General features: G+C 40.8%; 1 pseudogene; it reads left to right on the plus strand.

The window, feature by feature from the left end:
- The first annotated feature begins 10,924 nt into the window (after window positions 1–10,924).
- Window positions 10,925–16,460, plus strand: LOC145861057 (uncharacterized; annotated as a pseudogene).
- The last annotated feature ends 380 nt before the right edge of the window (window positions 16,461–16,840 follow it).

Here is a 16,840-nt window from a genome sequence, read left to right on the forward strand (position 1 = left end):
CCACGCTGCCGTCATACCACTTAGGAAGGAGACATCTCCTAGAGATGAACGTACTTTGGTGCGAAAAGTGCAAATCAATCCCAGAACAACAGCAAAGGACCTTGTGAAGATGCTGGAGGAAACAGGTACAAAAGTATCTATATGCACAGTAAAACAAGTCCTATATTGACATAACCTGAAAGGTCGCTCAGCAAGGAAGAAGCCACTGCTCCAAAACCGCCATAAAAAAGCCAGACTACGGTTTGCAACTGCACATGGGGACAAAAATCGTACTTTTTGGAGAAATGTCCTCTGGTCTGATGAAAAAAAATGGAACTGTTTGGCCATAATGACCATCGTTATGTTTGGAGGAAAAAGGGGGAGGCTTGCAAGCCGAAGAACATCATCCCAACCGTGAAGCACGGGGTTGGCATCATCATGTTGTGGGGGTGGTTTGCTGCAGGAGGGACTTGTGCGTTTCACAAAATAGATGGCATCATGAGGATGGAAAATTATGTGGATTTATTGACTCAACATCTCAAGACATCAGTCAGGAAGTTAAAGCTTGGTCGCAAATGAGTCTTCCAAATGGACAGTGACTCCAAGCATACTTCCAAAGTTGTGGCAAAATGGATTAAGGACAACAAAGTCAAGGTATTGGACTGGCCATCACAAAGCCCTGACCTCAATCCTATAGAAAATGTGTGGGCAGAACTGAAAAAGCATGTGCGAGCAAGGCCTACAAACCTGACTCAGTTACACCAGCTTTGTCAGGAGGAATGGGACAAAATTCACCCAACTTATTGTGGGATGGTTGTGGAAGGCTACCCGAAACGTTTGACCCAAGTTAAACAATTTAAAAGCAATGCTACCAAAAACGAATTGGGTGTATGTAAACTTCTGATGTGATGAAAGAAAATAAAAGCTGAAATAAATCATTCCCTCTGCTATTATTCTGACATTTCACATTATTAAAATAAAGTGGTGATCCTAACTGACCTAAGACAGGGAATTTTTACTATGGTTAAATGTCAGGAATTGTGAAAAACTGAGTTTAAATGTAGTTGGCTAAGGTGTATGTAAACTTCGGACTTCAACTGTATCTACTCAATAGATGTTTCTACACCTCTACAAGCCAATTAGCTAGCCCCCAGTTTTTTCTACAATGTATACAAATACAGGTTTTGCAGTATAAGGGACATGTTTTCATATTCAATTTCATATTTAACAGTTCAGGTATGACACACTTACTATTGGGGAATGGAACCAGAGAGGAAGCTTGAAGCCCTTTCCATGCCTCATTGTTCAGATTGGAAGCGCTGTGAACTCACCTGTGAATGCCCAAGTCTACCACAACCTTTCCTATTTTGTTCGTAAGCACCACAGCACTTTAGGCAGCCATTGTTCAAAATGTGTTCATGTGTCCAGTACAATGGGAGGGGGTCTGGCATGCACAGGGGAGGACCAGGAGGTTGAGCTCAGACTTCTATTTAGGACTAGGATCCTATCCAGAGTTTCCAGATTAAAAGTGAGGACAAAACCAGCCTGCCTCTCTCCTTCCACACTGGGTCCTGATTGTGACAGTTGAGCCCAGTTTGCACTGCAGGATCCAGATATGGCATCAGTGAAGCTGGAAGACTGCAGTCAAACACTGGAGCTGAATGTCAACATTAAAGATGAAGAAGAGGAGAAGAAGAGGAAATCTGTTAGTCATGGTAAAACCAGGGTCTAGCTATGAATTTTCTTAAGATATTAGACCTCCATAAGTTATGACCCAGTCTATTGCTATGTTGAATTCTGACATTACACATCCCTGAAGCACTTCTGACTATACATGTAATTACGGAAGTTCAATCAATAAGGCTGGTCTGAATGGTTCATCACTTCATTCATCTAGTAAACTCTATGGACACAGATTAAGCCTAGTCCTGGAATAAATTGCATTTATAAACTGAACTCACTGAAATGGCTTTTCTCAGACATGGTTTAAAATAGTCTCAGACTTGCCATAGTCTAGATTTAAAAAGTCTGACTTTCAGAAGGATGATTATAGTTAACCTAGATCTAAGCAGTGGGGAACCATGAGGGCCTTCAGAGAAGGCTAAGGATTGATATAAATGTATAGAATTTTTTTAAAGAATTTCGATTTTAATTTGTATTTCATCTATACAATAATTGTAATCATTTTCTGATTTCATCTCTTCAGTTTGTGTTGGAAAGAGGAGGGTTAAAACTGAAGAAGGAGCAGACCAAAGTGCAGCGTGTGTGTCGTTACACATTTTATTTTCACTGTGAAACTATGCAGTACATAAACATAAACTAAAGGGGGAAAAAGAACGTGACGCAGAGGTGAAACACACTAACTCACAAAAAATCTCCCACAAAGCCAGGTGGAAAAAAACACCTACTTAAGTATGATCTCCAATCATCCCAAACAAAACCCAACATAGAAATGCGAAACTAGAACATAACAACATAGAAAAACTAAACTAGAAAACCCCCATCACACCCTGACCTACTCTACCATAGAAAATAACAGCTTTCTATGGTCAGGACGTGACACTCTAGATAGAAAAATCAAGCTAGCTCAGCCAGCCATTTGCTAGAGTCATGGGTAACAGCTTATATGGAGAGTGTCTGAAAGTGGGTGTGTTGACAGAAGTGGGAGGATAAAAAGAAGTGGGTGTATGGACAGCAAATCCACTAATTGGGAAGATTGGTTACAACAGAAGACCATTTTGCGTGGCTGATTGTTGATTGTAGAATTTTAGCTAAGCAAAACCCTAACCACATTTTGCAACACCCTAAATTGGAATACTAATATATCAAATACGGGTGGGGGGAAACAATTTGGAGATAATATTATTGACATAACATTTGATCTTGTATCAAATATCTCTGGTAGTATTTCTGCCACAAGGGAACTGAAGCAATTGTCCACTTGGTGGAGCAAGAGTTCCACTGACCGTCGCCTTTTCCAAGCTGTCCTGTGGTCCATCAAACTGCATTTGAATGTTGAACCACATCATCAACGCAAATATTGTGAACAATAAAAATAGCCTGTCTTTTTATATCTGTCTGTAAAGCCTTGTATGATAAGACCATTGTGAGGAGGCCTTCATAAAGTTGACCTCCTAAATTACTAGAGACCAAACTTCAAAGATGTCCATGGTACTGGACTGCAGTAAGAGCTAGGCCGGAGCTGTCCTGACGTATGGTTCTGGCTGCCTTACTCAGTCACTACAACAAACTTCATATCATGGACATAAAATGCCATTAGGCCTATTGAAGATACCATATATGTAAGTTACTTGTTTGGTGTCTTGTGAATCAACCTGTATGGGCATTAGGGTTGAATATTTTACCAGTATTATACAAATGTTCCTTCCCGAGAATAAATCACTTTTCTCCCGGGTAACCCAGTATTTTCTGCCAAAACCGGAAGTGTCATTAAAAAGCATTATAACACATATAAATGTCTGGATTTGATTAGAGCTTTGATCAGCATGAAAATTCAAACCTGATGCTACCTGTCCCGACTACTCCCGCTCGTCCTCTCTGGCACTCGTTGTCAACAGTTTACTCATCATTACACACACCTGCCACCATCGTTACGCGTACCTGCCCTTCATGAGACTTACCTGGACTCCATCACCTTCCTGATTACCTCCCCTATATCTGTCACTCCCTTTGGTTCTTTCCCCAGGCTTTATTGACTCTGTTTCATGTCTGTATGCTACTCGTGTTTCTTGTTTTGTTCCATGTTCATTTATTTATTAAATTCACTCCATGTACTTGCTTCCCGATTATTAGCTTACACGTTACACTACCTGAGCCTGATGAGACATATATTAAATACATTTTATGAGCCTTATATTAAAGACATTTAATGAGCCCAAGCCCAAAAAAGGCCAAATGATTGATTGTGCTGTTATCCAATAGGTCCACCAGGGGCCAGATTCACAAAACTTTCTTAAGAAGAAAGTTCTTCTTAACTGCCATTTATCCCTTAAATATACACTTAGGAAGAAAGTTAAACAAAGTTGGTTTTCCCATTTTCTTGCACTTGTTCTTATGTTTCTCCTTTTAAGCTAACAGTTAAGAAGAAATTTGATTCTTGAAAATAATGTTCTTAATTCCAATAACTAAACCCTTAAACTCAGGGCAGTGAGACTCAGGGCTCTTCAAAGCCATTGAACATGTTTAATTCACTCACAAACTTCATTTGAAAGTTTCAGTATTGGTTATTTTAAACCCAATAAAAAAATGTAGAACCGTAATCTCAGTAAGAAATATGCTAACATGATTGGCATTGTTAGATATATAGCTATCTAAAAGTGGTTGCCTAGCAACAATCACTTAAGAAGAATTGTAAGAAGATATTTGAGAAGTTGGTTAGAAAATCATTAAATCTTAAGATATTGTTGAGAAATTGCACTTATTTTCATAATTTTGTTGTTTGATACAAAGTATTGGAAGATGTTTGGTCTCTCTGAAGGCCTAGGTCCTATAGTCACGGGTCACCACTGGATCTAAGTGAAGGCTGAAATTAAACCTGTCCAGAGGCAGGTTTAACTTCAGATTAATGGATGTTGGCCCCCAGGTTGACCTTGGCAATGAGAGAAACTGGATTACCTGGACTATTTCAATGAACTCAGAACAATTAGTGTTTTAAGAAGAGTCTTTCATCCTGTGTTTAATATTTCTTGCTTTTTTAGTTTATAGTGTTTAGAATGGAATCATGTTAGGGGTTAAGACAATGGGATGATTCTGGAAGGTGTTCCGGAAATACCATTTTCAGAAAGTGTCGCACTTCGCCAATACTCAAAGAAAATATCCTTCACATATTCAGTCAGTTTATGTACTGTTTATTATTTCTCCAGTGGATGTCAATTCTGGTGTTATACGTAGAGGAGTAGGCAATCAATACAATTTCACAATTTTGATTACACTGAGTTTGGTTAAAAAAATTACACTTAAATTACAATGTTTAATTCTAATTTCATTATAATTGTCATACTGTTGTAAACACCAAATATTAATCATACAACTAAATAAAGTGTATATAATGCATAATACAGCCCCAAAAATAACAAAAAATTCACTGTAATATACAGTAAACTAGTGTTTTCCAATGGTGTAGCTGGCATATTATGGTCATGATATGCTTTGCAATGTTGATGACAATGGAGTAGAGATCTATTAGTGCAGACATCTCTAAAAAAGTCTACCTGACATTTTTACAGCAATCATTTTTTTTACATAGTGGTCATCAAAGTTTACTGTAATATATCTACTTTAAAAAAAATGACAACGCTAAAGAATGTGGAGATAGACCATGTAGTTATTTAACACTTTATTATGTATAATCTCTATTTAATAAATTACAAAAACAATACATAGTGTGTGTGTCTATGTACTGTGCTTGCATGTCATGACTTGAAACACATTTTTCAACATTTGCTAAACAACACTCCCGTTAGGCTACTGCAGCATTACCTGTGATGTAGTTATTATCTCTATCTGTGGAGTAGAGTGCGTCTGACTCAGTTTCTCTACCAGAAAACATGTGAAACTGTAAAGTGCTGGGTATTCGCGTACACAAATGTAGGAGCAAACTGAAGAGCTACTGGATGACTTGACTGCGATTTGCAGGTGTGGGCTCACCAGAAGCCAAGGCAAGTTTTTATAGACTCCCTAAATCAGCTGGCATCTGATTGGCTCACTTGCCAAGGTATTTGAATGATCACGGCTGTTGACTCGAAAACGAACTACTTGGTAAATCTAAGATTATACATAACAATAGATCCATTCCATGTTTATTCTTTCTACGTTTTAAGATTCTTCAACACATCAGACAACTGTTCATAAAAATTATCAAAGTTACTAGCTATCAACTTTGACATCTGAAGACCACCATGTTGAATGAACATTTTTACTCAGGATGTACAGTACATTACCTACCGTACGTTGATGAAGTATGTTACATTTATCTCCAAACGGCTGCAAACTCATTGGGTTTGCTTCTTGCAAAAACGAAATATCAAAAGCCTCTTTAACTGAAAACATATTATGCTGTTCATGTCAATAATAAAATGAATGTTCTGTGCACTCCAAAATTAAGTGTCAATTTAGCACAACTACTTCACCAATACCGTGTTTCCCTCAATCAAATAAGTTAATTTAACTGTCAGGGTTTCCAGATGGGTAAAGGAAGCGTTGGGAAAGGTAGAGTCAGGCAGAGTGGTTTTGTTTTGATTTCATGCGTCTCAGAAGAGCAGAAGGAGAGAGTGTTGTGACTTCATAAAATGTCGACATCTGAAGTGGGGTGCTTTGATCTTCAGAGCAGAACACCAATAAAAAGGTGTTATATCTGGAGTTTAATAAAGGTGTTATATAAAGGTGGTATAAAAGGTGTTATATCTGGAGTTTAATTAAGGTGTTATATAAAGGTGGTATAAATGGTGTTATATCTGGAGTTTAATAAAGGTGTTATATAAAGGTGGTATAAAAGGTGTTATATCTGGAGTTTAATTAAGGTGTTATATAAAGGTGGTATAAAAGGTGTTATATCTGGAGTTTAATTAAGGTGTTATATAAAGGTGGTATAAAAGGTGTTATATATGGAGTTTAATTAAGGTGTTATATAAAGGTGGTATAAAAGGTGTTATATCTGGAGTTTAATTAAGGTGTTATATAAAGGTGGTATAAAAGGTGTTATATCGGGAGTTTAATTAAGGTGGTATATAAAGGTGGTATAAAAGGTGATATCTGGAGTTTCCTCGGACATTGAGGTTCATCGTCTTAAGCAGAAGATTCCAGGAGTGGTTGGAGCACTAAACTGTGTAGTAGATGGAAAGGAGGAAGGAAGTCAATCAGTTTTACTGTTGTTTGAAGAATAGTATCTGTCTATTCATGTGAAGCTGGGATACATAAGATACACAGTGAGAGCTTTTGTGAATAAGCTGTTGCAGTGACAAAATTGCTAAAAGTATGGCCATGTATCAAGTGTGTGCCGATGGATTCAATATGTTATTGAGGAATCTGATGATGTGAAGCAATTGTGGTGGAAATCACATTGACAAATTCCCAGAGTGCCCTGCTAGGTAGTGAAGGAGTTTGAAGTAGCAAGGATGTTGTCTGTACAGTACAGTAGTTCTCTTACAGGGAGGCGTGGGAAATAGTTGAAGGAGTGAGTGGAGCTGAGGAAGCTATAGCAGTGGATGCCCCGCAGCCTGTTGAGATTCAAAATGTTTTTCACCAGTTGAGGGATGCTGATACACTGATTGTAAAGAATTTGGATTTTGTTGCATTTATTACGCAGGTGATTATTTGTACTGCCCAAACGAACAATAAGTCTAAGAAACTGGAATACTGTAATTGTATGTGTGGCTGAATGTTTTTTGAGTCTCCAGGAATTACCAGGTGAAGCATTGCAGGGAATACTGGCTGAAGATGTTACCCCCTCCCAGGCCCCTGAGTCTGTGTAGGGATGTGATTTGGATTGGACTGAAGATGTTACCCCCTCCCAGGCCCCTGAGTCTGTGTAGGGATGTGATTTGGATTGGACTGTGACTGAAGATGTTACCCCCTCCCAGGCCCCTGAGTCTGTGTAGGGATGTGATTTGGATTGGACTGTGACTGAAGATGTTACCCCCTCCCAGGCCCCTGAGTCTGTGTAGGGATGTGATTTGGATTGGACTGTGACTGAAGATGTTACCCCCTCCCAGGCCCCTGAGTCTGTGTAGGGATGTGATTTGGATTGGACTGAAGATGTTACCCCCTCCCAGGCCCCTGAGTCTGTGTAGGGATGTGATTTGGATTGGACTGTGACTGAAGGAGTGGGATGTTTTTTTAATAAATCTGTTTTTGTATTTTGTGTGATGACGTCCCTCACATCCCCCGTCCCCCTTTTCTACAATGGACATATTTTTGTTCCTCCAGTTTTCTAACCGTACAGTAGATGGTGGCAGACACATATGATGAATGATAAGAGGCTGTATGCTCTCTTATAAAGGTCCTTACTACTGAATAGTGTTAGTTCACATTACATTTGTGTGAACATCATTATACCAAAGAAGAAGTCATTTGTACATCAGTCCAATAGATGTCTCTGTGGATACAGGTGCCAAGCGTATGGGCATGTGGCAGCAGTGTGTTGGAGGGATGTTCCTAGGTGTGAGAAGTGTGCAGAAGGTGCATTGGTTTAGTAGTATCGGGGGAAGAAGTGCTATGTTTTAATTGTATGGGTGCCCATGGTGCTGGGGTTCAGAAGTGTCTGGTGGGAGAGAGGCAGGTTGAGATTAATTGGGTTAGAGTAGTGCAGGGGGTGTGGTCAGAGTAGTGCAAGGGGTGTGGTTAGAGTAGTGCAGGGGGTGTGGTCAGAGTAGTGCAGGGGGTGTGGTTAGAGTAGTGCAGGGGGTGTGGTCAGAGTAGTGCAGGGGGTGTGGTTAGAGTAGTGCAAGGGGTGTGGTTAGAGTAGTGCAAGGGGTGTGGTTAGAGTAGTGCAGGGGGTGTGGTCAGAGTAGTGCAGGGGGTGTGGTTAGAGTAGTGCAGGTGGTGTGGTTAGAGTAGTCAATTAAGATAACCTTTATTGCTACAGGTATGTAATAGCACGTTTACACTTTCTAATGTCGAAAGAACATGTCATAACATGCTAGGTGACAAATCCGTCAAGTTATTACCACGTTCAGTGAAGGTTGTTATCTGTTGTTTTTTTGTCAAACCGAGTGAGTGAAGAACGCAAACAAATATTTGAAGTCTCATAGCTAGAGATTTGGGGTTAGAATAGAAATACCTTTTATCATTAGTGGCACATGGGTAAAATCACTGAGGAAGTCCAAAACATATTGTAACCTGTGTTGTGATAATTGCATTGTTTGTGCTATAACCTGTTAGTTCATATGACTTGCCCCTGTGGTATATATATATATACATTTTATTTAACCTTTATTTAACCAGGTACGCTAGTTGAGAACAAGTTCTCATTTACAACTGCGACCTGGCCAAGATAAAGCAAAGCAGTGCGACAAAAACAACAACACAGAGTTACACATGGGATAAACAAACGTACAGTCAATAACACAATAGAAAATCTGTATACAGTGTGTGCAAATGAAGTAAGGATGTAAGGCAATAAATAGTTTCCAACTTCGGTCATTTTTGCAATTCGTTCCAGTCATTGGCAGCAGAGAACTCGTAGGAAAGGCGGCCAAATGTGGTGTTGGCTTTGGGGGTGACCAGTGAAATATACCTGCTAGAGCGCGTGCTACGGGTGGGTGTTGCTATGGTGACCAGTGAGCTGAGATAAGGTGGAGCTTTACCTAGCAAAGACTTATAGATGACCTGGAGCCAGTGGGTTTGGCGGCGAATATGTAGCGAGGACCAGCCAACGAGAGCATACAGGTTGCAATGGTGGGTAGCATATGGGGCTTTGGTGACAAAACGGATGGCACTGTGATAGACTGCATCCAATTTGCTGAGTAGAGTGTTGGAGGCTATTTTGTAAATGACATCGCCGAAGTCAAGGATTGGCAGGATAGTCAATTTTACGAGGGTATGTTTGGCAGCATGAGTGAAGGAGGCTTTGTTGCAAAATAGGAAGCCGATTCTAGATTTAATTTTGGATTGGAGATGCTTAATATGAGTCTGGAAGGAGAGTTTACAGTCTAGCCAGACAGCTATGTATTTATAGTTGTCCACATATTCTAAGTCAGAACCGTCCAGGGTAGTAATGCTAGGCAGACGGGCAGGTGCGGGTAGCGATCGGTTGAAGAGCATGCATTTAGTTTTACTAGCGTTTAAGAGCAGTTGGAGGCCACGGAAGTAACGTTGTATGGCATTGAAGCTCGTTTGGAGGTTTGTTAACACAGTGTCCAAAGAAGAACCAGATGTATAAAGAATGGTGTTGTCTGCGTAGACGTGGATCAGGGAATCACCCGCAGCAAGAGCGACATCGTTGATGTATACAGAGAAAAGAGTCGGCCCGAGAATTGAACCCTGTGGCACCCCCATAGAGACTGCCAGAGGTCCGGGCAACAGGCCCTCCGATTTGACACACTAAACTCTATGTGAGAAGTAATTAGTGAACCAGGCGAGGCAGTCATTAGAGAAACCAAGGCTGTTGAGTCAGCCGATAAGAATCTGGTGATTGACAGAGTCGAAAGCCTTGGCCAGGTCGATGAAGACGGCTGCACAGTACTGTTTTTTATCGATGGTGGTTATGATGTCGTTTAGGACCTTGAGCGTGGCTGAGGTGCACCCGTGACCAGCTCGGAAACCAGATTGCATAGTGGAGAAGGTACGGTGGGATTCGAGATGGTCGGTAATCTGTTTGTTCACTTGGCTTTCGAAGACTTTAGAAAGGCAGGGCAGGATGGATATAGGTCTGTAACAGTTTGGATCTAGAATGTCTCCCCCTATGAAGAGGGGGATGACCGCGGCCGCTTTCCAATCTTTAGTAATCTCAGATGATAAGAAAGAGAAGTTGAACAGACTAGTAATAGTGGTTGCGACAATGGCGGCAGATAATTTTAGGAACAGAGGGTCCAGATTGTCTAGCTCAGCTGATTTGTAGGGATCCAGATTCTGCAGCTCTTTCAGGACATCAGCTGTCTGGATTTGGGTGAAGGAGAAGCGGGGGGGGGCTTGGGCCAGTTGCTGCGGAGGGTGCAGAGCTGTTGGCCGGGGTTGGGGCAGCCAGGTGGAAAGCGTGGCCAGCCGTAGAGAAATGCTTATTAAAAATCTCAATTATCGTGGATTTATCGGTGGTGACAGTGTTTCCTAGCCTCCTGGCCTTATATAGGCCTAAGGCCTAGACAATAAAACGTAGTGGCAGAATAAATTCAACCACACATTTGTTTCCTTACCATTACGGAGAGCTACATCTGTCCAGTGAACTCTACAAAACATATTGCATGTAAGAAACAGTTAAGTGACCTACAACATGGTCAAGCAAGGTAATGTTGCTGACATTTTAGGACTACTTAACAACTATTAATTTAGAACCATGGAGAGTCACCGCAAGTCAAAGAAAATAGGAGCTGCCTCCACTATTCCAGCACCATTTCAACTTCAACATTTTAACATCATCTAATCATCTATGCTTAGTCTTTTTGGTAAAAGATACCAACAACTGTTTAGTCCAATCAAACTAAGCTAAATATAATGTAGCTGTCCATGGCACTGATTTATGTGTGTGCAAGTAGAAAAAACATCTCACCCTACTCGTAGAGAAACACCAATGCATCCTCCTCTTTCATGTTGCCTAAACGGTCAATGACTGTCATACAGTGAAGGTTTTAGTTTTTGTTGTCCTAGGCTACCTGGCTAAAATGCTTGCTCGCTAGGCTAACTTCCTTTCATAGGAAACAATGCTCCTGGCCACCTAGGTAACATTAGCATTCGGAAAGTATTCAGACCACTACACATTGTGTTACGTTACAGCCTTATTCAAAAATAGATTCATTAAATTACCTCATTAATCTACACACAATAGCCCATAATGACAAAGAGAAAAGTTTTTTTTTAAGAAATACCTTATTTACAGAAGTATTCAGACCTTTTGCTATGAGACTCGAAATTGAGCTCAGATGCATCCTGTTTCCATTGATCATCCATGAGATGTTTCTACAACTTGATTGTCTGTGCCCAATCATGTTTGTACCATGTTTTGTGGTGCTACCATGTTGTGTTGCTACCATGTTGTTGTCATGTTGTGTTGCTACCATGCTGTGTTGTCATGTGTTGCTGCCTTGCTATGTTGTTGTCTTAGGTCTCTCTATGTAGTGTTGTGTTGTCTCTCTTGTTGTGATGTGTGTTTAGTCCTATATTTATATATATTTATTTATTTATTTATTTATTACTTTTTTTTTAATCCCCGTCCCCGCAGGAGGCCATTTGCCTTTAAGTAGGCCGTCATTGTAAATAAGAATTTGTTCTTAACTGACTGGCCTAGTTAAATATAGGTAAACAATAATAATGAATGCAATTGGAGTCCACCTGTGGTGAATTCAATTGATTGTACATGATGTGGAAAGGCAATGATGGAGGCCACTGTGTCCTTGGACCTTCAATGCTGCTGAAATATTATGGTACTCTTCCCCAATCCTGTTTCGGAGCTCTACGGACAATTCCTTTGACCTCATGGCTTGGTTTTTGCTCTGACATGCACTGTCAACTGTGGGACCTTATATAGACAGGTGTGTGCCTTTCCAAATCATGTCCAATCACTTGAATTTACCCCAGGTGGACTCCAATCAAGTTGTAGAAACATCTCAAGGATGATCAATGGAAACAGGATGCACCTGAGCTCAACTTCGAGTCTCATAGCTAAGGGTCTGAATACTTATGTAAATAAGCTATTTCTGTTTTTTTTTTACATTTGCAAACATTTCTAAAAATCATACTTTGTCATTACAATTGAGACTGAACGATCTATAACGCACATTTGTGCATTTGGTTGGGTTGACCAGAAAGTTACAATGTTGCTTTAATATTAGGAATTTGATGCAGCGACTGTGGTTGAAATTTAGCCGGCTGGCTAAAACTGGCACTTTTACTGAAACGTTGATTAATGTGCACTGTCCCTGTCAAGGCTGTGGGTAACTAATGAAAGGAGTCAGGCGCAGGAGAGCTGAGATGCGTGGACAAGGTATTTAATTCAGGAAAACACCAGTATAAACACAATACTATGGTGCTGGAAAAATGCCGGTACCACGAGATAAACGGGCGTAAATACAAAACCCGGTAACAATATACCAGCTGTCAGATACAGCCTTACAATAAAACAAACACGCACACAAACATGGGGGAAACCAGAGGGTTAAATAATGAACATGTAATGGGGGAATTGAAACCAGGTGTGTAAAAACAAATGGAAAATGAAAAGTGGATCGGTGATGGCTAGAAGGCCGGTGACATCGACTGCCGAACGCCGCTCGAACAAGAAGAGGGACCGACTCCGGCGGAAGTCGTGACAGTCCCTGTAAAAATAAACTCAAACTCATGTATAGCATTTACTTTTACTCAAGTATGACAATTGAGTTATTTTTCCACCACTGACGATTTGGTTTTTGAGAGTGAAAATATACAGTGAAAACAAGGTTATTCAGTAAAATAGTACATAGTGCTGCCTAAAACAAACTGCAACCTTGTTCTAAATGTCTTTTGAGTCAGTTATGCATTTATATTCATTTTTAAATCTACTATAGGTTACATGCACTTACTCTGTAATTTAAAGTGTGCACTTTGTCTAATGTAAATTAATGAATGTTTTGTTGTCAATGTTTAGCTGCCTGATCTATTGAGATTAGATAAGTGAATAAGAAATGTTAGTTTTTTACTCTGTTTATTTATAACTTATTGGACAGCTAGTCAAAGCTCAAACCAAGTTTATTCACCCACTGGGTCAAACAGCTGCATAAGACAGAGACATGTTTACACATTGAAATTAGATAAGGGAATTAGAATAAATATAATATATTTTTAGAGAATAGAGAAAGCGCCAGAACTGTCAAGTCAATAAGTTTTTGTGTCCGTTTCTCTTTATTACTACAGGCCGACTCAGATTAAGGCCGGTAACATCAACAGCGAGGACAAACCCAGCCTGCCTCTCTCATTTTACATTGAGTCCAAACCTACAGACACTGGGTCCTGATTGTGACAGTTGAGCCCAGTTTGCAATGCAGGATCCAGAGATGACATCAGTGAAGCTGGAAGACTGCAGTCAAACACTGGAGCTGAATGTCAACATTAAAGATGAAGAAGAGGAGGAGAAGATTGGGAAATCTGTTAGTCATGGTAAGAGCAGGTTCTGTCTATAAGTTATCTTCATAAGTTAGACCTCCACAAGTTTTGACCCAGTCTGTTGCTAGGTTGAATTCTGTAATTCAACATCACACATCCCTGAACAACTGGTCTATCTGGAGTGATCAGAGAGTAGACTAAAGAAGTGAAGTAGACTGACAGTGAAGAAGTTCTATGAAATTAGTCTGTAGTTACTAGGCTTAGGTGGTATACCATATTATTTGTAGCTACTTTTTAAGTAAATACCTGCAGTCAACTTGTGTAATACGTTAGGTGATAAAGAACATTGCGTTCTTAATTTCATCTGTCCCATTATTATGTAGCGTATGGTAGTCCCCAGTCACATGGTGTTTGTTTACAAGCAAACAAATGAGAAGTAACCAGAGCTTTGTGAGTCACTGTTGTGCAGCATGCGCCAAGTGATCCTGTTACAGTCTGGAATCCACATAGAAATGTTTGCCATCTAGATATCTTGTAACTGTTAAGTTAACTGTCTAAACTTTGCTAGATGCTCTACAGTTGGTTTGCTAATTTAGTAGCTAAAAAAAATAATAGCGGCCCTTGTGTGCACTACCGGTAATACTGTATATATCCCAGGATGGAACAGGCATAGTATGGAAATCTGTATAACGCCCAACCCTACCACTGGGCTCCTGGCTGAATGTAGGGTAGCCTGAAGCCATGAGCCCAACCCTACCACTGGGCTCCTGGCTGAATGTACGGTAGCCTGAAGCCATGAGCCCAACCCTACCACTGGGCTCCTGGCTGAATGTAGGGTAGCCTGAAGCCATGAGCCCAACCCTACCACTGGGCTCCTGGCTGAATGTAGGGTAGCCTGAAGCCATGAGCCCAACCCTACCACTGGACTCCTGGCTGAATGTACGGTAGCCTGAAGCCATGAGCCCAACCCTACCACTGGGTTCCTGGCTGAATGTAGGGTAGCCTGAAGCCATGAGCCCAACCCTACCACTGGGCTCCTGGCTGAATGTAGGGTAGCCTGAAGCCATGAGCCCAACCCTACCACTGGACTCCTGGCTGAATGTACGGTAGCCTGAAGCCATGAGCCCAACCCTAGTAGTCACTAAACCTTTTTCACCCCTTTGCCACTTTTTAGCTTTAGACTCTTACCCACTTTTAGAAGAGTTTTATTCCCCTTTTGTATTGCACAGCCTACTTGTATGTATAACTATGTCACTCGGTACACAAGAAGAGGACTTGGTCACCCTCGGAGCCTTTTTCCTCGATAGGGTTTTTTCCTGGGTTCCTCCTGGGTTCCTCCCTTCTATGGAGATTTTCCTAGCAACTTTGCTTCTATATCTGCATTGCTTGCTCTTTGGGGTCTTAGGCTGGGTTCCTGTAAAGCACTTTGTGACAAATAGCTGTGCAGCGATGCTCTCCATCCAACCTGACAGAGCTTGAGAGGATCTACAGAGAAGAATGAGAGAAGCTCCCCAAATACAGGTGTGCCAAGCTCGTAGCATCACACCCAAGAAGACCTGAGGCTGTAATCGCTGCAACAAAGTACTGAGTTAAGCGTCTGAATACTTATGTAAATGTGATATTTCAGTTAACCTGTCTCCATTTATCTACACTGATTTTAAATTGGATTTAACACGTGATATCAATAAGGGATCACAGCTTTCACCTGGTCAGTCTATGTCATGGAAAGAGCAGGTGTTCATAATGTTTTGTATACTTGGCGTATATCACACAAACTTGACTTTTTGTTTTCTGATGTTGTTCACACAGGAGAACATGTTGAGACATTCTCTACATCCAGAAAGCAACAGCAGGAAGGTCACAGAGCTAAGAGGTCTCACCATTGCCCACATCGTAAGGAGATTTTCCCAAATCTATCAAAGCTAAAAATACACCAACAAATACACACGGGAGAGAATCTGTATTCCTGCACTGACTGTGGGAAGAGCTTCACAACATCAAGTGATCTGAACGTTCATCAGAGAGTGCACACAGGAGAGAAGCCTTACTCTTGCTCTGACTGTGGAAAATTCTTCACAGCATCATCTGAGCTAACAGTTCACCATAGAACACACACTGGAGAGAAGCTTTACTTCTGCTCTGACTGTGGGAAGAGTTTCTCCCTATTAGATACCTTAAACAAACATGAACGTATACATACAGGAGAAAAGCCTTACTCCTGCTCTGACTGTGGGAAGAATCTCTCAACAGAGTAACTTAAAAAGACACCAACGTTTACATACAGGAGAAAAGCCGTACTCCTGCTCAGACTGTGAAAAGAGTTTCCCCCAATTGAATGAGTTAGTCACCAGCGAATACATACAGGAGAGAAGCCTTACTCCTGCTCTGACTGTGGGCAAAGTTTCTCTCAACACAGCAGCTTAAAGAAACACCAACATACACACACCGGAGAAAAGCCTTACTCCTGCTCTGACTGTGAAAAATGCTTCAGAACATCATCTGAGCTAACAGTTCACAAGAGAACCCGCACTGGAGAGAAGCCTTACTTCTGCTCTGACTGTGGAAAACACTTCACAACATCATCTGAGCTAACAGTTCACCAGAGAACACACACTGGAGAGAAGCCTTACTCTTACTCTGAATGTGGGAATAGTTTCTCTCAACAGAGCAACTTAAAAAGACACCAACGTATACATACAGAAGAAAAGCCTCATCAGTTCTCTCAGACCAGCTAAGATAAAGTCACTCCATCACTTAATTCTCATGTCATAAAGTAAGTGGTAACAGTGAATTGGATCCTATTGTTTCTCACTGTGTGTGACATGTGCAGAGGAAAGGGAGCATTATAGAATGTTAGCCTCTCTTTACTTTACTGATCAGTGTACACCTTGTCAGTTTTGGTATGTTTTGTTAGCTTCTACTGCAAAAGATATTGAGATGACCTTGGGTTTGCCCTGATGGTTGACTGGGCGGTACTGCTTCCCTCTGCAGTTTTCAGTGGGAATGAGCTAGTAGACACAATATGTATCAGATAGAGGTGGTGTGAGAATCAGTTTTCGCCATTCATTTGGGTGGATATTATTTTTTTGACTACTGTGGCGGATGAATCAGAATT

The sequence above is a fragment of the Salmo salar genome, chromosome 16 (assembly GCF_965601325.2).
Source record: "Salmo salar chromosome 16, fSalSal1, whole genome shotgun sequence".
Classification (NCBI taxonomy): domain Eukaryota; kingdom Metazoa; phylum Chordata; class Actinopteri; order Salmoniformes; family Salmonidae; genus Salmo; species Salmo salar.